Below are 24,996 nucleotides of genomic sequence, written 5' to 3' on the forward strand. Positions count from 1 at the left end.
CTGTATAATCTGATACTAAAGTTACAGAAGTTACACAGAAACATGAGATACGAATCATTATTCTCTTGAAAAGCTTTGAAAGTAGAAAATTAAAAAGTAAACTCCCTGTTCTTTGCTATCTTGTAACTATCATTTAACACGATTATCGACGAAAAACTTCACAAAAAGGCCGTAGCTGTAGTCATCCAACAAAACAAAACTTTTATTCGTTAGGTACATGTTATAGATTATAATCGTAACAAAGTGAAGTCCTACAGAAATATTTGGCCATCATTTCTCACCCTCTTTGTAATTTGACACCAAGGTCGTACCACCTAAGGTCGAGCGTCGAACTTTCTACATGCTTCCGGGTACCAAATGTGATGATTGATGTTAGTGTTGCTGAGCCATTAGTGGTGTCGACGACCTCTGAATTTACTTACATCAATATAATGACACAGGATTACACGCCACATTTTGTGTAAAGCGTTTTGATTGGTTGATGACATCAGCTTGTGATTTAACGCTCCAGCGGCCATTTAGGGTGCCTTATCAGAAAATTCTTCTCACAGTGATAGCAGGTTTCCGGAATTTACAGTGAATCATATTTTTTGCGTAGGACTATGCTGATAAGAATTATTTTTCATAATATCGGAGGAAACCTTTTATACGTTGATTAAGAGAGGTATGGTATATGTGATGAATATGTACTCAATGGTCTTTATTATTCAAACGAATATTGTTTATAAATTAATCAACTTTATCATCATTCCATTAATCATTATTTTACCCACGCAACGAAACGAAGAAGAATACATTACCAACATCAATCAAAAATCAACTTTAGCTCGGGTAGAACACAAAACAGTTCGTTGAACCTACAAGAAACCTGTCAACAAACGTATTTTTAAAAATATCATTTAAAGGATGACGTAGGAACAACTCAAGTCATGCGTAAGGAAGCCTTTGGACAGTGTCAATCAGGTTTAAAATAGCCTCGGGTTACATAGTCAACGATGTGTTGAAGTGTATCCCAAATTGGCTAAAGCTAATTTGGGTCTCAGAAAATTTATCGAATATACAGCAAGGGGAGACAGACTTAACACGCTAGGAGCTAAGTAAAGAAACAATACAATGCATCGATTTCTATTTCATTTTATTGAAGATATGTATTAATTAACCTTGTTAGTAGTCACAACAGCTACGCTTAATAAAAACAATATACTTGCGGAAATGCCACTGTTCAAATTGCATTTTGAAAGGTAAGAAATACATTAGTTGTAGCGGCGAATGAATCAGTATTCCCAAGCACAACAACCATAAACGGTAATGTTATAGACATGACAAATGTAAGCGGAATCACTTGGTGCACAAATTGTTAAGTTGCCATATTTAGCAGGTATTTGCAAAGTGGTTGCCGGCACAACGGTTATACCTATTTAACGTTTAGTTGTTACTGTTACGCGAAAATTAACAGTCTCTCTACAGGAAGAGACAGCTTTTAATAAAAAAAAGGATGAAAAGTAAAAAGAATAAGAAAAATAAATTACCAAAATTTCTTCGACACTGAAGGCACACATAAAAGTGCTGGTTTTAAAAATTGCGAGAAGAAAGCGCCGAAACAAAATAAACAATTTCAACATCAGATCCTAATAACAGAGGAGTCTTAAAAATTGATTACGTAAAGGCAGACGGACTGACCACTAAGTTACGAAAATTATACCCTCTCCAACGTAACAAAATAAAGAAAGCTGAAAATAATCGGACTTGTTTGCTACATGACGTCATGAGGCAGATGAGATCATGGAGTTTGACCTTGGTCGTGCCCTACTGGGAGGGTTAAAAAATTGTTTGTTATTGTGGAGCAATAGGTATGTTTAAGATTTTTTGCGTCGTATTTTGATGCCGAAGTAACGAGCGACAACTTCTTGTGCGATAAGTTGGTATCACATTAAAGGGCATGTCATATTTTATCGTTGATTTTTTTTATGGAAGTGGTGTTATTGCTTTGGTAATTTAAGCACGATGAATTTATGAAAAACATGGAAGCAGATGGAAGGAAAGAAAGGAAGGGGAAGGCCAAATCCAGCTTACATGGAACATATTATAGAGAGGGCGAACGTCGTGTCTTATAAAGAAGTCAAGGCATTGGCCTGGGATAGTCAAGAATGGAGAATGCTACACCGACAAGAGCGTGGCTCTTAAGTTAATGATAACATTTAGTGTTATTGGCAACAGGAAGGGCTTCAGGAATAACACCGCTTGAATCAATGTAATAAATTCGAAAGCAAATTCAAAAGAAACAAAGGCGAATGGTACTTTTCAACCACTACCGGTTTGACGTCAATGGGTTATTGAAAGCTCGCAAACAATACGCATATGAAATTGGTTTTATATAACTTTAATATACTTCGCCAATTATCAGATTGTGAAGAATCGATGAGTCATTGTGATGCGGATGTTTTTTCAGGTTAAGCTATGTAGGGCGGTGCAAGCCCCGTGAAGGTGATATATAACTAAAATTTTGACATCAAAAATATTTAAGGTGCAAATATTTGTGCAATCTCAATGGGGGACTTTCCAGGCTACGTTCCCTAAAACAAAGATGGCGCTGTACAGAGTTGCCTTCGTATAACCTTATAATTTCATGGATAACAGACATACCTATACATATTTTGTTAATGGGGATAAATGATGACCCTTGTTATTACACCCAGGCACAACGCATCTTTCCCCTATTATTATTGTGATCATAATAAAGAGAAGCAATATGAGCAGCATGGTGTGTAACGACCCATCTCCCGTCAACAACCCTCTCATTATTGACGGACAGCAAGTCACCAGGTGTGACGAATATAAATATTTGGGCACCATGTTACACTCTTCTGGCAACCTGGACTCAAACATACAGCATCTGATAGTGGCAGCCTGGTTTAAATGGCGGGAAGAAACTGGCGTAACCTGTGACCAACGAATACCCGTTAAGCTAAAAGTAAGGCTTAGTATACAAGAGCATGATCAGGCCATTCTTAACAATTGGTAGTGAAACGTGGGCAGTAACGCAGCGCCAAGTTCAGACCATCCAAGTCGCTGAAATGAAAATGCTTCAGTGGATGGGCGGAGTGACAAGGCTCGAAAAAATCCGTAACGAATACGTTCGCGGCAGTCTCGGCGTACGTGACATCTCCGACAAATTACAAGAGAGGCTTCGTTGGTTTGGGCACGTAAAAAGAAGACCTCCCGATTATGTGGATAATGTTACAGTTAATCTAAATATACCAGGGCTTAGACACATTTCACATTTGCCCATAAACATCAATGCAAGCAAATGTCAAATATCAACATTGCTTTTTTAGATGAATTGCTTCCATATGGCGTTTTTAAACCCCCAGATCAGCATACATATAATATAGAAGCACAAATTTAATGCTTATCCCAGGCAATTCGTGGTGTAAAACAGGTTAGAGTTGCATCAGCAAATGCAAATATATAATTATTACAACGAACACCTACACATAATCATTAAGTCGGACCTATATTAAAATATGTCACTTTATTCAACGATAAGGTAAAGTAGTATTAAATCATAATACTGATCAAATATATCAATCAAACAGAGGTTGGCTAGGTTGGTGAGAAAAGGCCACAGAAGCGAGGAAGGTCTCCCGGTTGCTAAGCTACAAGTTCCTACTGTTTACGTGATTTCTGTCTTCGATAAATATTTTATGCTAGTGTTTTGTTATGTGACGTATACTGAATGCCCAATAAAGATGATGTTAAGTATGAAACGCCGGTAACCAGTCGTTACTTACATTTTACTGCATTACCACGACAGATTTAAGCAATGACTCTAACGCTTTACACCATAAAATGCTTTATGTTAAGTGCTTATGACGAAAAAACATTAACAAAGCGAGTGTTGCTGGAATTACCAGCAAATGTTATCGTTAGAAGTGAAGAGCAAATTGTTGGAAAAGGTCAGAACAAGTGAAAACGACCTAGGTACAACGATCTGGTTGCCCTTTACATAACGCAAGAACTAGTATTCAGAGCTAGTATTTTACTAGTTCCTATACTCGCATCAATCAGGACAGTAATAACAGCAATTCAGTTTTGACACGTAACAACAACGCGTAGCTGTGATGCTAAGTGGACGGCCATTTTGCAATTTAAATCATAATAATTGTGAACGCGTGCGCAAGCTGACGGGAGGCAGCCTTCGTTCCACGATACCACATAATACATTGCTGCTACACAGTTTTGTTATGTAAAATTAACATTAGCATGTGAAAATGGCGAGTTCACTATTTTTAACTTATTCGAAACCAGTTCTAGAATTGATAAACTGATATTTACATTTCATAAATTAAAGTATACAGGGTGTTAGTGGCGCAGTAACGAATATTAAGAGGATGATTCCGACCATGATTCTCATTTGACATCAAGTGGATTTTCTTGTCGGAAAAGTCATTAACATTTAGTGTTTTTTTAATTATTTTAGTTCTATACTTTTGCGACGGGAAATTCCACTTGATATCAACTTAGAATCATGACTCTGAATCATCCCTCAAAGTTTTCGTTACGATGTCACTAACACCTAAGTATACACATAAGTTATGTAAGCGAGTAAATCAGCAAGCTTATCAATTTACTTTTGCTGCAAAATATCTAAACAATTAGTAGAATTATCTCTATTCCAGGCTTCAAAAGAACAAAGTCTGCGCAGTACGTATCGGCCATCATTTTCGAAATTACATTATTCAGAGAACGGAAACTATTTAGAGATATCGAGTTAGCCATCCAATGAATCCATCTATTAAAGCCCCGGAAATGGTTCGCTTAGAATAGTAGAGTATTTCGTAAAAGAAAAATGTGTCTCTTTATAGACTTACGGTATCAAAGGAACTGAAGCGACGAACACGATTTTTATTATCAAAGGCAGTTTGTTTGAGAAAATACCTACACGACTTGATTTTAATAAGGACACTATACATGTGTTTATGTTTTAAGAAATCTTAACATCAGAGATGTGTGGTTTCAATTGGTACCGAAGTAAATATATGTTGCCAGCAGAAAATTTATGGAACACAAGTACGTCAATTTTAGGCAGCAATTTGGAAAACCCTCCCAAAATGTAATATTGGCCAATAACTTAAGTTGAGAATTAAGTTGTCAGCACACATCAAACGGGTTGCGTATTAGCGAAACGCCATTTTATTAAGTCGTTTTAAAATTAACAGTTGACAATCATGCGTCCCTTTCCTTTTCGGATTAGAAAATGACTTATTATTAGGTGTGGAGGAATCGGGGATAATAAGTACCGTAAAAACAAAAAAGAAGACCTTATTTATTTATTATTATTATTAAGCCTTAAGAAACACTAGTATAAATGCAATGTCCTGCAAAATTGCATAAGCAATTTGACTGCAAGATCAGTCATAGACCTATATCTATCTAGTGTCTTTACCCAACAATTTCGCACCGAGGTTGTGTGGATCTAATTATTATCTTCACAGTAAAGCTCATCAATCTACATTTCCCTCTGTGTAGTCTGTGTGACTGTGTTTTCCGCGAACACAGATGGCGTACACGCTCTAGTTGTGCGTTTTAATCAACCATTTATCTACGACATTGCGCGTTAGACGCACGCGTAATGCACACGTAACACGCACGCATGTAATACTGTCTGAATTGATCATTATAAAGTTATAGTGTGTGACATAATTGTCGATAACGAGAAGATACACACGAAATATAATGAATAATGACTTATAATGATTTCGTCTTCCTTACCTCGCTATACCCTTTACGTAATATGTGGCCAAAATTAAAAAAAGCAAAGTTACTCCGATTCTAAATTAGTAGCCTAATTTAGTAACAAGACATATGGCCCCATCTATGAATAACCATTTTAACGTTTGACACTTTTTATTCAGATATCCACAACACTCGATTCAAACAGTTTTGGTTGTTGAGTAATTTATTACAATTTTGAGCTTGTGTTTAATGATAACGTTTAAATTTTATTTAGCTGATATTTGGTGTAAAACGTAATGGATTCTATACCTTCAGGTTAGTTTATTATTTCTGTATTACTAAACAGTTTACATTACTTGCGATGTTATAGATATGTAAGTTTGAAGAGAAGTGTATATTTTAACAGTTTTTTTTGTTTTACTCAGTGAAAACGTTCATACTCAATCGCACTCAACCCGTTTCTTTTACATATTTCGAAAGAACATATCTATAGCTTTCATATGACACCGAAATTTGCTGCGTCTATCTGCGTCACCTAAACAACATAGTGCAAAACTTACAATGTATACTAATTTATAAAATACTCATAATATTTTTTTCAGGCATAGCATTCCAATTAGTCGAAGAGAATTATTGAGTTATATTACTTAACGGGTGAATCTAATAACCACGAGATACAATTTCAACGCTTAGTTACAAAAGTTCGGGAAAAAACACACTGTGAAGATGAATACCCAAACTATATCAAACAAGAGTTGTTTCACTTTATTTCTCAGTATAAACAGAAGTGGCAAAGTGTTTCACGAACTAATAGTTTTGCTTTTTAAAGCACCTCAACCTATTATTTTAGACATACTACAGCAATATATAGGCATAACAGACTTGACGTAATTTTGGCCAATTTTTGAGCGAATTTCACCAGTGTGCCGCATCATAAATCTTATTCGTAAGTATTTCCTTCTCTCTTCATACGCGAACCATCTAAACACGACACCATTTCCCTTCTAGAGATATACCATTTTCACAGGCTTTCAAAATGATGGGTTTACTAGAACTTTTAAACCGTCCGAAGGGCTTTCAATAATACAAGTATTATACAAGTATTATACAAGTATTATACAAGTATTATATAGGTACTTCAGTCAATGACTAGTAGAGTCCGACCGAAACTAGGTTAAAGGGCCGTCTTAGTTTCGGCCGAAAACGAAACCGAAACTTCCATAAATATAAGTTCACATTTTAGTGGATAAAACAAATAATGAACGATTTACAAAAAAATATTTGATTAAGTACGTATATTTTTGTTTTTTAAAAGGCTGAATGACGTATATGCGTTTGCATATAATACATTATGTCATTGACTAGTAAAAACAAACATTGAGCATTGTAACCCAACACGTATACTTTACAATCCTACAATAGTTTACGTAGAAATAACCACTGCATTGCGGACTCCGATTCCACGAAAACACGTGGTTCGTTCCCACTGTATGACGGATAAAAATATATTTTTGTACTGCCTTATCTTTTTGTAAGTTTTCTTTTTTAAATATATTTATGATTTCTTCTTGGTAAAGAAGATAGAATACGGTACCTATTGATCTTTTTCGAATTTATTTATTTATTTATTTGGCTCACAAAACAGGTTGGGATTACAACACTAAAAATTGGTACAAAAAAAGAATGTTTTGAACTAGATCCCAGCCCAAGACATGTGTGCTCAGCGTAGCCAAATGTTACGAAGCTTGTACGGAATGTTTGTTGCGGCATCTAGTTTTACAAAATACATAAAACGTAAATGTACCAGGTGCATTACCAGCAAGAAGATTTCAGGAAGATTTTTATTTGTCTGTTTTATATTACTGAGAAGGCCGTCATAGGCCAGTCGGAACAGTGCTTTACTCTCACTGTGTGGTCGCAGGTTCTAATCCAGTACGGGCCTAAACCATTGATTTCATCACGTTTGGATCATACATAAATTGTTATCATGTGCTCAGGTGAAGGAAAACATCGTGCATTCTCGGGAAATGTTATGTGTATGGGCTGGTTTTCCCATAGCGGATTGGAAGGTCAGGTAGGCAGTCGCTTCTGTGAAAAACCGGACCTGTCAAATCTTCAGGTTAGGTAAGCGGACCCTGTGAACACGGGATAAAGCTAGGAAGATGTTTTTTTTTTTTATTTTTGTTACATAATGCCGCATCTAAGTTAATTAGTGGTTGTTTTTTGGTAGCGGTTGCCTAGAAGATCTTTAGAGCAACAAGCAATTACTGTAACCATGTATAATGCCTGTATGTTAAAATTAAGTTCCGTGCAATAAATTATATTTGAATTGATTTGGATGATATTTTCATTTCTTCTTCAGCCAAACCACCTTGCGAAATGACATAGATTCAAATAATGTAAAATTGACCTTCAACAAGTTTATCCATGGTAATTAAGTTGATGACTACTTTTTTTATTATTTACATAAAACTTAAACATAAACATCCTATATACGTCCCACTGCTGGGCACAGGACACCGGAAGGGGTATGGAGCATACTCCACCACGCTGCTCCAATGCGGGTTTTTTTTATTTATTAAATTTTAATACTAAATACATATACAATTTAGCAATACCCTGCAAAACGTTTAAACATTTTGTCTTTATTTATTTCTGATATAAAAAATAAAACTACAATAGCTACATATAAAATACAACTGAAAGAGAATGTATATAAGCGTTGCTACACCGCGACGTAGCGAGTTATCGCCAGTCTATTTTTAGCAATGACAGAATGTTTACGTTTTTATCACGAAACCCTGAAGCGGGGAAGAATAAGACCGCATGGACTTTGAACTTTGAAGCTCGCTTGAAAAATAAGTTGTTTTTTTTTGTGAGTCGCAAGTTATTTATACGATGTACCTATTGGCGATCACAGACGCAACTAAAACTACGTTATATTGAGCTAGTTTTAGAAGTGGTCCAGTGGGAGAGCGTTGTGCTCACGATCCGGAGGTCCCGGGTTTAAGATCCGGCGGGGACAATTTAACAAAAAAAGGAATAAAAAAAACATTGTTTGAGGTTTACGTTGTTATTATCGTAATAAAAACACATAATACTGGTGGTTACAGTGTTGAAATATCGGGATTCTCATATCCCTGTTTTAAACGCGGTAAGAACCCGTTATTATGTGTTTTAATTAACATAATATTGGGTTCTTACCATATCCCTGATTTTAACGCGGTAAGAAATCGGTATTGTGTTTTCATTATAATAAAAAAAAAAAAATATGAGACTGTCCCTATTTTGGTCAAGTCAAGACATTGCAGGCTGACTCTCTTGAAAATCTGAAAAAGTAACATTTTTCGTGTTTCAGACGGTAAGTAAGTTAAGCCGTTGGACCCGGCAGCGGCGTGGTGGAGTACGGTCCACACCTTTGCGTGGCTCTCCCTACCCCTATACTACCTACAGGCGTGATTTGTCTGCCTAACAATATAAAATACAGACTACAAATATTGAACTTCGCTACTGATTTAATATTTGCAGTTGTTTGTTGGTTGTGCTAATATGAATACAAGTTGATAAGCCCATCCTGGTTCTCCAACCACCTATTTCGATGTAAAAAATAAAATAGATTTGGAGATTATAATTCAATATTACAATTCACTATTTGTGACGCTAGGTTTATACTACTTATACTAAATAAATAGTACGTTAAGCTGCTGTACTTACTGATGTAAGTAAGTAGTCGTTATTTAAGTCATGTCAGGGGCCTTTGGCGGCTCAATAGTAACCCTGACACCAGGGTTGATGAGGTTGGTAATCCACCTCACAACGCATACAAGAGAAGAATAAATAAATAGTATGTTTCATTAGTTCCGTAAAATTAAAAAAATAATTCATCATTCATTGAAAGGTTTACTGACCCAGCGGTAAATAAAATGAGTGAATTCTGTTAGACAGCAAGACGCTTAACCCTGAAGGTCTCTGTATAGTCAACAACAACTGTCTATAATTACAAGGAAAATCTTCTGTATACTACCGCCACCTCGGGGCTTTACGAAGTACTAGAGTCTTACCATTGTCATGTACCGCCATCTAGCGGATTTATTCGGAACTACGTGATAAGCTACGTAACATTTGCCATGGCTTATATTACGTGTCTGTTGCATACGCAATACTAAGTAAAGCTACTAGATGGCGCTGTGACGAAGAGTTCATACAGATTTCACTTCTGTTTCAAGAGAAGTGAAATCTGTAATCAAGAGAATAAAAAAATATTTAATAACAAATTTTATAATACCTGCCTAAATTATATTATATCAAAACCACGACGTTAGAAAGTTCTTGTTGAGCTTTCTAAATTTTCACCTTGTATTGAAGTTATTATTAAAAATATTATGTATAAACTCAAAAATATTGTACTATAAGAAAAATATTATAAAATCACAAAACAAAAAAGAGCCGCCCGAACAGGGACTTGAACCCTGGACCCTTGGATTAAAAGTCCAATGCTCTACCGACTGAGCTATCCGGGCTCATACCATACGTGTTGTAAATTCGATACCCATTCGGATGGCTCAGATATTACACAATCATTCGATTATGATGAAGAGTTTATTTGAGATAGGTTATCCGAAATATTGAACTGGAGACCGCGTCACGGGAACCACGAGCTAAATATTTCAACTGACATTTCATGATACTAAACTAATTTGCTATAAATAATTGTAGGCAATATTATAATTTTATGAAACCTGTTGATAATAATTTATTAACTTTGAATCCTATATTTCTTTTTGTGCATTTTAGTAATATTAATTTTATGAAAAGATTTGTTATAAAATTTACGCGTGACATCTGTAGAGAACAGTGGAACTACTAACGTTAACTTTAGTACCGCTACTCGACGTTAGATGGCGCTACTAGCTAACACTACACTAGTTTTCGTAATCCTGTGCAATTTTCGGCAGAACTTACGATATCGTTTGTAATACATGTGCTATTCTAAAAAGAACGTAATAAAATTACTACTTTACTAGGTGTTTTAATTTTTGAATTATTGAAACTTAGTATTATTATCATAAGTCAAAGATGAAAGTGGTGAGATATTAAGTAAAAAAAAAAACAAACACGTCACAGTAGCCTTGCCAGCAAACGTTGAACTGAACTTCAACTTCAAACCCTGAGAGGACGATCTGCTCGCCACGGCTTCTTAGTCACGCTAAATGTGTCATCATACCACTTTGAACCAACTTCGAAAATGAAGTCTTTTTGCCTGTGTTGAATGGTTCACAGTTATGCCTTATAGCTATGTAACAACCTGTTACTTATATTAGAATTTTATATATAAGTAAAAGGCGAAAGAATACACGTTATTACCAGAAATAAATGGTATGAAGACACTGATTGTCCAGACTATAGTATAGTAGGTACCTACTATTTTTATTAAAACTAAGTTACTATAATACCTACTACTGCTATTGTTGTTACTTACTAGAAAATAAAAGTAAAAAAATGGTATAAATAAAAAATGTTTTTAGTAGAATTTTACGAATCTACATTCTAGACACTCACTACTTATGAAAGAATGTTATAGTTTACCCTTATAATAATAATTGCTGTAATTATTTGTAAATTTGACAATATAGGTAAATCGAGTCTATAACACGAACAGTTCGTAACAATTCTACTAAAAAACGAAACGTAACGCGTCAAGTTGCGTTTGAGGAAACGTATCTTCAATAATGTGATAATAATAATAACCGGTTGTTAGTTTACGATACCTAATTAAAACCGAGTACAGGGTCACCCGGGTACAATTGTACTTGTTCGGAGCCAAATGCAATCACCTGGTTGAAACCAAGAGAAAAAAAAACAATGGAAAAAAGTAAAAAAAAGTTGACCGTACCGTGTCATTGTAATAAGGTGAGATTTTGGCCACAATAAGCCATTTTTATGAGTGTTTAGTTGCTTGCAGTAACCGTATTAAGCTTTTATACGACTACGCGGATTTCTATGAAAAATACCTAATAAAATTTATTTTATTATTGACTCGAATATTCCTTAAATTGATAACAATCTTTTTCGTATTATACGGCAATTATCTAGTATGATACACATAACAATTTAATGCATTTATAACGAGTTATTTATACGAATCTATTTTTAGTGATAGATACGAATACTAAAACGAGGACAGGAAAGAGGCCTTAGTACAATGACGGTACGGAGACATTCATTCCTATAAAATAGCGCGAACATACTTCACATCACATTGACGAATCACATTTACTAGTGAAAGTTGAAAGTGCTTTTTAGTAAACACTAAATAGGTTAAAAGTTAGTGCTTTTAACGGCGAAAGTGTACCGCGATTGGCACTTTTCGGTGGCTTCTGTTCTCTCGCCAATCTTCAAAATTATATGCCTCTCGGGCACTTGCAAAAAATGGGGGCGTGCTCTAGTCATGTTCGATAAACGAGATTCGTCAATAGGCACCATTTTATAAGCGAGTGACTCACAGCGAACGGCAGTCTGTCATACCTGGAACGAAATGAAAAGTTGGTCAGTACATCATTCATTAGGATATTTCAACATTATACTTAGGTAATTAGGAACGCTTGACTCTCACTTTGAGGTCGCAGGTTCCAATCCGAACACATAATGTTTCGAACTTAAATGATCATCTTAGCGGTGGAGGAAAACATCGCGAGGAAACCCACATACCCGAGAAACGCGTTTCGGAGGTACTATGTAACCTATCCTATCTTATTCTATCGTGTGGGTTGTGACATGGCTCATGTAACGACTACTTACCCTAAACCTATCCCATTATTGAGCTGGATTTCCCTTCGGGTTAGAATGTCAGACAGGCAGACGCTTCTGTTGAAAATGGGACCTGTCAAACCCTAAGGAAAGCGAATCCAGTCAAAACGGGATGACGCTAGGAAAATGATATAGGAACATGCCATAATATAGACATATTAAAAATCGCAGCAAAGGCGACTTCAACGCGAGCTTAAAATATACATACGTATACATAAACTCACGCCTATTTCCCACCGGTGTAAGCAGAGACTATGAAATTCTATTTGCTTCTTACTTCTCTTGCTTCCTCCACATTCATCAACCTCATCATGGAATCTTAATTTCATAGACTTATTTTCCAATTACATGTATATGGATCGGAACACTAATCTAGACACACAATAAATGTCGTAACATAAATCTTGTAAGTGTATTAAGTTATAAAATTCAATAGTACTTGCGTAACTAAGAGATTCGTTAAAAGTATAAGTGCTGCAAAAAAGAAATGTACATATCAATCAGCTCAAGTTTGAAAATAAATGAGCGACTTTTCAGGCTACGTTCACCAAGAACAATATAGATGGCGTTGTACAGCTTTAACTTGATAATTACCTATTTTCTCATTACTAGGGTACATAATTATTCCAAAATACAATGTTATGTCAGAGGCATATATCAAAATTATTCTTGTTTCATATTTGGATCACATTATGTATAGAATTATGTCGCTACCTATATTGCTTCTTTTTATTTGGATTAGAATAATAATGGATGTGATAAAAAGGGTCATCATTTAATTTTATAACTAAAAGCGGCCTCCGTGGTCCTGTGGTTGAGCGTTGGACTCACGATCCGGAGGTCCTGGGTTCGATTCCCAGTGGGGACATATCACAAAAAATACTTTGTGGTCCCTAGTTTGGTTAGGACATTGCAGGCTGATCACCTGATTGTCCGAAAGTAAGACGATCCGTGCTTCGGAAGGCACGTTAAGCCGTTGGTCCCGGTTACTACTTACTGTGTAAGTACTTAGTCGTTATAAATGAGTCATGTCAGGGGCCTTTGGCGGCTCAATAGTAACCCTGACACCAGGGTTGATGAGGTTAGTAATTCGCCTCAAAAACCCACACGATAGAAGAAGAAGATAACTAAAAGCAAAAAATAAAAGATGCATAATATGTCTGTTATTCGTGAAGTTAGAAAGTTAAACGAAGGAAAATCTGTACAGCGCCATCTATATTGTTTTTGAGGAGCGTAAGACTGGAAAGTCCATCGTTGTAGCTTTAAAGATAAGCTACGCCTATTATTTAATATGAATAAGAATTTAAAAAGCGTACTGTTTAAAATGTGGCCATAGTATCCTTTGATATTGAAATTCTAAGTACTATAAAGGAGCAAGAAGCCTAAAGGTTTTGCACGAATCCTTAATGTTCTTTGAGATATAGTATCTGTGGTAAACACGTTTATATGCATAATTAATATTATTTCGCTTCTACGTCACTATCACTATTAGAGCATGCCTTTACCTTTCCATATTTTTTGCTTACGTCATTATTTGTATTGTTATCACTATCCAACAAATGGTTTTAAACGATTTCGATTGCGAAATTATGTGCAATAATCATGTGGTCTATGTTTGATCACGCTTACCTACCAAATGCCTATTCACTTTTTTGCCGCGGGAATTCATTCGCGGCGTGGACTCTACATTTGCTTCTGAGGGTACTAGGGAGTCTAAAAAAGACCCGGTCACCAGGCTACATAGCGGTCTAAAAATACTAAGGCATTGTACTTCAAATGCTGACAGCTTACACCCCGTATAACGTAGCACGGTTAGAATATCTCTTATCCCTTTCGTACTAAGCTGTATACACTTAGTTCGAAAGAGTATATCTTTCGTCTCTTTTGCGCTAGGCGATGTACTATATTTTTATCCTGCTGTCATTTTAATCATGCTACGCTATAATGGCATCTACGTCTGAGTGTTAATGGTTTGATGCGAAAGTCTAGCATATGAATACCTTGTTTTACTTACAGTAAGTCTACCTAACGATACACGTAATAAAATAGTAATTAGGACCCGGCAACGCCCGGCGACACGCCTGGCTAGACCGAAAGGCAATTCCGACAGAGCCTCACTGAATGTGTCTATTCGTCAGGCAAGATTAATCAATACGCTTTTAGTCAGTCAAACATTTGTTCAGGATACAATTTCTAATGTCAAAAGTCAGACATTACTAGGTTACCTAGATACTTTCGCTTTATTATGTCGATGTGCTAAATGTCGACGTCTTTAGTACATAAATATGTGAACTAGAGAAACCATTTCATTATTTTGATGTTTTTGTTGTGACTATTTCGTAAAATTATACGTAAGTAAGTAATCCTGCTAACTGGGTGGGTAAAGTATATAATGAATGGTCACGAGTACTAATATGTATGTATACACTTTGATACCATGTCACTTTAACTTTTTTGACAAATTAAACCGTAAGTCTCATTAAATGTCAAATATGATAGTGCCACAGGGTTCTAAAGTGACAGTGATATTACTCATGACTGTATATGAAAACAGTATTATTGACAATCGAACACGCATATGAAATACTACAATTATTATTATCAGTATTTTTTGTGTTTTGCACATTTCCTTCACGCCACATACTGATCTTCTTCTATCGTGTGGATTACCATGGAGTCAGGGTTATTACTGAGCCGCCATAGGCCCCTGACATGACTCATGTAACGACTACGAACTTACATCAGTAAGTAGTAACCGGGACCAAAGGCTTAACGGCTGATCACCTGATTGTCCAAAAAGTAAGATGATCCGTGATTCGGTAGGCACGTTAAGCTGTTGGTCCCGGTTACTACATACTGATATCAAACTTACAGCTGCGAGTTTCATCTATACGTAAACCCATGGATGAGCTCACGAATAAGTACGTCATCGTTTTATGTCGCAATAAAGAGATAGACTACAGATAGAAAAGTTGTGACGTAATGCTATTACATTTGGAGAAGAAAGGATTTTTACCCGACTGCGGCGAATCAAAAAGGAAGTTTATTGTTCTACAGCCGACTAGTTCTAGCACAGGTCACGTCTGAAAACAAAGGGCGTACCTACTTCGCAGTAGGACCGCGTAGGCCGTTGTTTAATATTGTAGTGTAACTTTTTGCTTGATTAAAAATGAAGACAGAATTTTGCAATTCTTGGGCAGCGACGGGTAGTAAAACTTGATCCGTCTCATGACAACACAGACTAAAAATAATACAAGGTTTCAAATATAATTCGCGCCACGAAAGAAATACACAGAGTTTAATAGAGCTAATTGACAAGTTAAACTAATTCTATGCAGAATTGGGCCGACTTTCGTGGCGCGGACTATATTTTAAACCTGGTATCTATTATCTTTATGGATTTTCCTGTTTTTCAATCAAATCAAATATACTTTATTGCACAAAACTAAAATTTCAACAATCAGACATAACACATGAATACAGTACAATTTGGGCGGCTTTATTGCTCTAGAGCAATTTCTTCCAGGCAACCACCAAATTTTCCTGTTTTTCCTTCTTTTTCGTTTTGTAAAAAGGCGGAGTTGTCATTGTGCTTTCCGCAACCCAGGCATGAAATATAAAAAGATTAAATTTATTAAACTCATACTTTGTCACGTGATAGACTAGGTATACTGGTATATTATACATTACATCATCAATTTAAGAGCCACGCTCTTGTCGGAGTAGCACCATTCACGTCTATCAAAGGCCAATTCTTTCACTTCCATACATTATTATACAGTTCGTAATGTTTTTTTGACGTGACTTATTGTACCTACATTTGCCGCAAATTGCATTAACTACTTGGCCGGACAAATGGGGAGCGCCGAGGGCTCTCACCCGGTACAAAATTTAAGACAACAGGCCTGCGCCTGTTGGGCGCGAACCCTGGCTTAGGACGTCGTCTGAGAGGAAAATATGTAAAAAAATAAAATTAATCGAACCTAGTGAGTCGACAGCGATAAGCGTTGAATGAAGGAAATCGTCAACCACGCCGGCGGGGTCGCTATCGGGGTTCTGAAGGGTTTGTTGTCGTGAGATGATTGGCCGCCTCTACGGCTGGAGTAATCGGGTCGTATATTACGTCCTTTGGGCGCCAATTTTTTTTCAGTACCGTCCTTAAGCGGGATGTATTCGGAAGCCGCAACTATCAGATAGTTAATCACAATTATCTATTTTAGTATGCACACCTAATACCTACCAGACTACAGAATATTCTGACGATTACCCTACAGCTAATTAAAATAATCGCGAATTCCGATTACAATTGTAGTCGGACAATAATGACGTCATAAGCTAAGAACGAGGTCAATGACCGAAAATGCAATGCCTACCCAAAATAGGGATGCTTAGGCATGACTTTATGTTGACGCGGAAAAATGAGCGCTGAATTTAATCACCTTTTAAAAAAACATATTCAAAAACCGAAAGTATTCCGACAATTATTGACGACATACTACAGGTTAAGTGAAGTAAGTAAAAAATAACCACTTAATTGTAAAATTGTGATAATACTGTAATGAATTAAGGTGACAAAAGTGACACCTTATGGACGTAATGGTTATCCTTGAGGTTAAACCAACGTCATTCAATTGAAACAAACAGTACAGGAAGGAAGTTTATCTTTTTATGTCGTAAGTATGATAATTATGCCTTGTGCACATGTACTTATTCTGCCAAACACTTTTATACTTAAATAAATGTAATTTCACACATTTGGATGTTATTTATTTCAGACGAATCCATATCTTGTACGCTTATCTTATTAACTAGTGTAAATAACAATTTTATTTTATAATTTAATAAATCTGTTTTTCATTTTTAGGGTTCCGTACGCAAAGGGTAAAAACGGGGACCCTATTACTAAGACTTGTCTGTCAGTGCGTTCGTCTGTCTGTCACCTGGTTATATCTCAAGAACCGCGACAGCTAGACAGTTGAAATATTCAAAAGTTATGTATTTCTGTTGGCGTTATAACAAAAAATACTAAAAACAAAATAAGTATGTAATTTTAAGGGGGGTTCCCACACAACAAACGCGACATTTTTGCCCTTTTTGCTCGATATCAACAATGGCTTCGAATCCCGGTGGGGACATATCACAAAAGTCACTTTGTGATCCCTAGTTTGGTTAGGACCACCTCTGTGCTTCGGAAGGCACGTTAACCCCGTTGGTCCCGGTTACTATTTACTGATGTAAGTGAGTAATCATTATATGAGCCATGTCAGGGGCCTTTGGCGGCTCAATCATAACCCTGACACCAGGGTTGATGAGGTTGGTATTCCACATCACAACCCACACGATAATAAGAGAACAATGGCAACAGGTAGGCAACATGAAATTCGTGTCCCTACTGTTGTTTACCTAGTTAATGGTACAGAACCCTTCGTGAGCAAATCCCACTCGCACTTGAGCGGTTTTGACGATACAATCAAGTAGACGTTCTATTTTTTTTTCGTTGCGGCGCGTTGTCGCTACACCCTGTGTACTATAAAAGATCATTGGCTGACAGCCATTTCCTAAACAACATAATACTAGCGTTGGATGACCACCATGATCAACGACCAACTACCAATCATGAACAGGTTTGAAGTCACCCACGACCGGCCTTGGGCCTGTATTGACCTTCCAAGTAATTACATAATTTGTAAATGCGTCATATGTCATAAAACACTATCATATCGTCCTGAGACAAGAATCTTAAACTCGGTTTTGGCTAAATGTGTATTTTATGCTAAGTTAAATAGAATAGAAATAGTTTATTATAAAAGGGCGCTACACACGAAAACAAGACAATAACATCATAAAGCAAGACAGATGTTCGTCGAAATGATCATAAGGTGGTGGTGGACGTCCTGAGATAAAAGGGCCTCACTCAGCACAAGTCGCGGCGTGAACCACGACGCTGATATTGTGTGGACCCTGTTGGGTCAGGCACGAATATCGTGCTTCATAAATATGTGTTAGAGTTGTTTGGAGCATGTGGTCGTTGGATGGTTAATAGATTGTTTTGAAGAAAGCCCAATTGGAAGCTTGACTCTCACTGTGAGGTCGCAGATTCAAATCGATCGGTCTAAATCAATGATTTTAGAATTCATGTTTGGATCATAAATGATAATCCTTGCTTAAGGGACTGCAAGTTGTTTTTCAATACTTGTGGCTCTGCATACCGTATTAAGGCGGGAGTTTATGTATGTATGTTAAGTTGCTATTGGATTGTTAAAGTACTTGATAGCTGAAAAGATTCTCATTAATGATGTAGGTACATGACTTGACATGATCTACACCATCATCGTTTTAAAGTGGAAATTTTCTAAATTTAACAATTATTTTTATGTTCAACTCTTGTGCTATGTTCCTAGCAAGATTCTTTTTTTATATAAATATTGAGCACATCTTAAAAGAAATATGAAATATGTTTCATTTTTTGTTTGAAAAAATAATGCAGATATTCCATTTTCTTCAGTGGAAATAACAAAGGAATACGATCAAAAATTTAATTAGTGTGTCTAGGACTAACGTCGGTTTCCTTAGCATTCGCTTATTAATCGACTAAGAATGTATGAATCATAATCATAATATCAAACTAACGTACTCATTTGCAATCAAACTGCAAATAGTAAAACACTACACTTTTGATAAACTATATTAAGGATAATAATTCTTAAATAAAAAACCGGAAAGCAGTTAAATCTCTTCCTCTTAATATTACTAATTATGAAATAAATTAATCTATTAATTAGGATTAATAATAAGTAAGGATTTTAATCAAATCAAATAAAGTTATACCTGTCATTTTCTTACCCGACGAAAAGGAAAGGGACGGGTAATCGAAAGGCATATTTATGGAACAGACGTCATTTTTATGCAGAAATTTAAACAACCTTCTCAAAATTTTACATCGGCCAACAAGCCGACAGAATTATGTTGATAGCACACGTCAAACGGGTTGCATATCAGCGAGAAGCCTATTTGATTCGCCCGGGTTATTCAATGGTTCCCTCATTCATTTTATAAGTAACACCTATCAATTATGTATCTTTCCTTTTAGGCGGATAAGAAAATGACAGGTATAACTTAAAATTACATTAGGAGGCGTCTGCAGGAATCAGGGCCATTATATTTCAAAAGTAAGCCTTTAAATATAGGCAAATATACTGTTAGTGCAACTGCGTTCCTTAACCATTAAAATAAAGAAACAAACGGAGACAATATACCTATGTCAATGTGAATACACCACCGACTTAATAAAATGAAAACGCAAGCGATATCATCCAACACCTACGGAACCAATTGAAAGTGCAGCGTGTGCACAATAGCTATATAACTGGGTCAATTCGGGTCGTGGTCAATAGGTATCAAGGTCACAATCATCCTCATTGACTCTTCATCATTATCTTTGTACATGACACACTTGATGGTTCCACGGCTCCTCCCCAACTCGCGTGCGAAAATATATACCCTTCTCATCATGCAAACGACAAGTTCTGAAGTACTTCGTGAAATGGGTATATATGTCGCGGCCGGATCTTAGAATTGATGCTGTGTTTCACCATATCATGAAATAGCCAACTTCAGTTGACTATATCGTTAAAACGTCAACGTTTTATTAATATTTCAATCAACTTTTGGCCATATCATTAATGTAAGTGGTGTCCATGCTGTGGTGTAATAAAAATGCGAATAGTCGATTAATTTCTTAGGTTCAAAATTATTTACCTAACCAATATTGCCTTATGTTTTGCTTTATTAATAAAACTTTATTCGAACATTTGCAATTTTCACAAAACCCGGTCTGCAGGTATAATCTTGCAATTAGACTTAATATTTATTATTTATATAATCAGAACATTAATTAGAAATCGAGCCAAAAATGCCTTAAAATTACAGTTGCCAAACCGGAAAATAAAAATTTTTAAGTGGAGGAAGCGATTCAATTAGCCCCACATTGTCACGCACGACCCTACCAGTTTCGGCCATGTTAGGCAATACCGTTTAAAATGTTAAACACTTGACCAGCTAATAGTTGCGAAACTTTCCTAGAAATCGAGGAACTTAGTCCTGCTAAAAAAACCTAGACTATCAAGGATTGTGTCGGCTAGAAGCTATTGTAGTCTTAAAATAGATAAAAGTTTTTATTTCCACACACTTATACTTAAATAGATAAAAAAATGGTTTCCGTCAGTTTTAGATCTGTTTTTATTTAGTAATCAGAATTTCATAATTTATCTTTGACCTAGAGTACTACCCAATTGCATGGTGTTAATGTCTGATTAGAAATAACTCAAGCCTCTGCATATAATAATACTTAATCTCCAAATAAATATATACTTTCAATGCTAATGTCAGAACTAGTATGTCTATTAATTTTTTTTATCAACATCATTAATAATTTATGAGCAATTAGTGTATAACATCTATTCGCGGACAATTTAATAATTCAATTTGTAAGGGCAATCGGGTTTAATACGACGAATGTAAACAACTATAATAGTGCGGGCTTTTTGCACAATAAAGTGTAGAACTCTAAATCTACACGCGGCAAACGGGTTCCTTGGCGCGGCGGCAAATAGGTATGTGCACAGTACAGTTGGCAGAGAAAATGTATGTTGTATTGAGGGTCCTACGTCCTACCCAACGTAATTTACTTTTCGTGTGACTTGTAGAGCGCTTTCACATATAGGCGTGTTTGTCGCGCGACTCGTATCCATACATATTTAAGTAGTGCAGCTGCAGCGCGTACGGCACGGTACGGTCGCGCGGAAGAAGCGCGACTTCAGCGCTCCGAGCTAGCTGTGGCCGAGCGACTTAGCCGCGCTACAGTCGCTGTAATGTGAAGGGATTCGCTTTGCAGCGCTTGAGTTGTGCGACAAAAACGCCTATAGTATATTATGTGAAAGCGCTCGTAAAGCGCTCGTGATCGACCGGACCTCATCTGGGTGAGAAATTACTGAATTGACAAGGTCTTTTGACATAGTTTAGTTAGACTAAATGACATACTGCCGTTTAGGTACAACATGACATTAAAGTTGTATAAATGAATAAATATAAAGCTCGCAGCGTGTAACGCTTGCGATGGGTATGGGTTGGTAACGTGCCACGAGATTAGATATAAGATGCATCGCCTGTCATACTACACCAATAAGAACGTCGCCGTTTGTAGCTCTGTCGGTCGAATCGCAATACACACCCAAGCCGCCGACGAGTCGACAACAGCCCGCCGACCCGCCGACAACAGCCCGCCATCCAGCCGACATTTTAGCCACAAGTTCAGGGGCTTGCGTAAGCTATGAGTTTAGTTGTTCGGCGATACTTCAATTTTCCGATATACAATGAGTGATGACGCTGATAAAAGTAGCCGACATAAGCCAGTGGTTTGGTGTGTATTGCGCTCAAACTTTGATACAGCCCAAAAAGCACGGGTTCGAAAAGCGCCGCGCGAATTATATCGAGGCCTTCGATTAATAGCATTAAGACTTTTATCTACGTAGAATGCATTCGCTACGTCTATTGCTCGAAGCCCTCCGCACCCTGAAATCCGTGCCGCGGAGCAGATGTAAGTTTATGTAATAAGTTCGAACTTACTGATTAGAGTTAGAGTAGAATATGTATAGTCAACTATGTTCATATCCATACTAAGATCTTGGAGTATTCAAGGCTAGATTAAACTAAGCATTTGCCAGATAAACATGTTCCATCTTAGGCCGAATCACGCAACGAATATGGCCGAAAGCGAGCCTATGTCTAAAAAAAAAACGCTAATCACCATCATCACTTTCAACCGAGTGAGGTCGAGGTTAAGCATGAAGGCAATAACTTCACGTATTTCCTTTTACGATTGCACGTGACCACTTATTTACTTTTATAAAGTATTTGACAACGAAAGCATTTATGATGGACTTTGATCAATTGAGAAAGTAGCCGCTGCTAATGCAAATCACACGATTTTCACAAAACATATTTGTCTGTCTATTGTATATTAAAAAACTGATTTATCAGTACTTAGTCACTATCTTTTTCTGGCTAACATATCTATCATGTATCGTTTTCTTTCACCGTAAGCGCAAGATATCGATCTATGATTACGCGTAAGTACCTATTGTTATGTACACTGGGTTTAGACATAAAATCATGTTTATGACAGTCAATGTAATTAATGTAGCTTTATTGTTATATTTTTTTACGCTAACTGTACTACGTTATTGCATTACACAGAAAGCCACTCTCCGTAATAGACTGCCTGATTTTTGAACACTTCTATGTTTTGAAAAAAAAAAAAAAAAAAGAATTAAATTAGGTACTTAAAAATAATATTTACAAAATAAAATGCAACCCGTTTGACGGGTGCTGTCAACTTAATTCTGTTGGGTTTACATCGACGTTCCTAAACCACGTACGTACATAGTATTATTATACGCAGTAATTCTATGCTTAAACGTAAAATTTTGAAACGGTTGTTTAAGATTTGTTCCTAAAATTGAAGTGTGTTCTATAAATTTTTAGCCTATCGATTAAATAAAGGGATGGGATCCCTTTGATTTTCGGCGGATAAGAAAATTACAGGTATAACTTAAAATTCAATTTGGAGGTGTCAGCTGGCTAGAATCAATACAATTGACCTATAAAACTAATAAATGTCACAAGGAATCCTTCAACTTTAGATTGCTTGACAAATAATAATATAGCCTAATTTGCACATACTTATCAATACTTACCCAAAGCAATAAAAATGTGGTAAATATATACTGGTACAAGTCGTTCAACTTATTTATTATGTTAGGACACTGTGCTGGTACTTCAGAATCTATTTGATGTTAAGAACTTTAAAGTCTAGATTATTTGTAAAAACAGGATTGGTTTTAGGTAAAAAATGCAACTTTAAGGCTAAATTGAACTCATGCGAAAACCAATCGCTAATAAATAATAAACTAGAATATATGTAGTCATATATAATAATTACCTACACTGGACTTTCTAGTAGGACATAATGGTTTAAACTAATCGATATTATCCTTACGAATCCTCCGGTATGATATGCAGCACAAAACATAATTAAAATTATCAGTATAATGGTACTGATCCCTGTAGAGACGAGAAAGGGACGAGTAATTAATAAGCAAAAAACACGTCAATTGTAAACAACCCTTTAAAAATTAGACGTTCAGGAACGTTGGCGACATATAACCCGACAGAATTAAGTTGACAGCACATGTGAAACGGATTCAGACCAGCGAGATGCCTATTTCATTTTAAAATTAACAGCTGTCAATCATCCGTCCCTTTCCTTTTCAGACAACGAGAAAGTGACAGGTATAAGTTAAAATTAAGTTAGGAGGGGTCTGCAGGAATCAGCACTAATATGTAGGTAGGTATCTCTAAATATATAAAAGGAGAAACTGACGGACTGACATATCAACGCACAGCCTAAACGGCTAAACGTAGGCACTTGAAATTTGGAAGAGGTGCACTAAGAAAGGAATTCCCGAAATTCCCACGGGAACGGGACAAAAGGATTTTCCCGGATTACCGGGAAAATCCTATGTATGAAAAATCTAAACCGCTTAAGTTAGACGCTTGAAATTTGGCATGCAGGTACCTTAGTTAACTTAAAGCTTAGTTGCAACAGGATATTGCAAAATTCCCACGGGAACGGGAGTTAGTGGGAAAAAACATTTGTATGAAAAAATCTAAACCGGACGAAGTCGCGGGCAAAAGCTAGTATATTATAATCTAATACATTATATTTCCAAATGAAACTATCTACGAACGCGAGACAAATAAATTTCAAGTAATTTACTGTGCCAAGACGAGAAAATTGTCCAATTAAAAGCTGCTTATAAATGTCTTTAGTGCTGTATTGAAGATTTAGATCGATGTTATACCTTCATGAGTGAATTATTGTTGTAAGAATTTTTGAGCTACTCATATGACACTATTATTAAAATTGCAAGTTTCTTTTTAAATATGTTATACATGTATTTTATTTAAACTGTGAGGAAAGCTGTTATAAAGATAATTAAACAAAAAGAAACACGACGACAAGGCGGCGCCACAAAATTGTATCCCCTTGTCAGCTTTTAAAGGTTTCCCTTGTAATTAAACAAACGCATAAACACCTACATATATTTTAAGACAAATTCAAATGCTATCCCTTTCTTTCGCCCGACCGTTTGAACAAAATTGACACATGCTATCTCTTTTTGTCGTTCTGTACTTTTGCCAGAGGCCGATGCGCTAGCGCCGCGCGGTGACGTCTCGCCGACAGAAGCGCCATAGGATAAAAAGATCTCGAGTGCGCCTGCCAATTTTTTCCCTCGACCAACACGAGAGTAGTCTAGAGTACTCTAGAGAATTGGGAGACGAGTGAAGCTTTGAAAACAATACAAATCGACATTGAGCCTCATGATTACGTTG

General features: G+C 36.4%; 1 protein-coding gene and 1 non-coding gene across 3 annotated transcripts in view; both read right to left on the bottom strand.

Annotated features, from left to right (window-relative positions):
- The window catches only part of LOC126371861 (protein bunched, class 2/F/G isoform-like), a 141,729-nt gene that overhangs the window by 75,143 nt on the left and 41,590 nt on the right, over positions 1 to 24,996 (bottom strand). The gene's annotated exons all lie outside the window — the stretch shown is intronic.
- Trnak-uuu (transfer RNA lysine (anticodon UUU)) lies at positions 10,184 to 10,256 on the bottom strand. The gene has a single exon. It is a non-coding gene; the product is annotated as a tRNA-Lys (tRNA).

This window comes from Pectinophora gossypiella, chromosome 2 (genome assembly GCF_024362695.1).
Source record: "Pectinophora gossypiella chromosome 2, ilPecGoss1.1, whole genome shotgun sequence".
In the NCBI taxonomy this organism is placed as follows: Eukaryota; Metazoa; Arthropoda; class Insecta; order Lepidoptera; family Gelechiidae; genus Pectinophora; species Pectinophora gossypiella.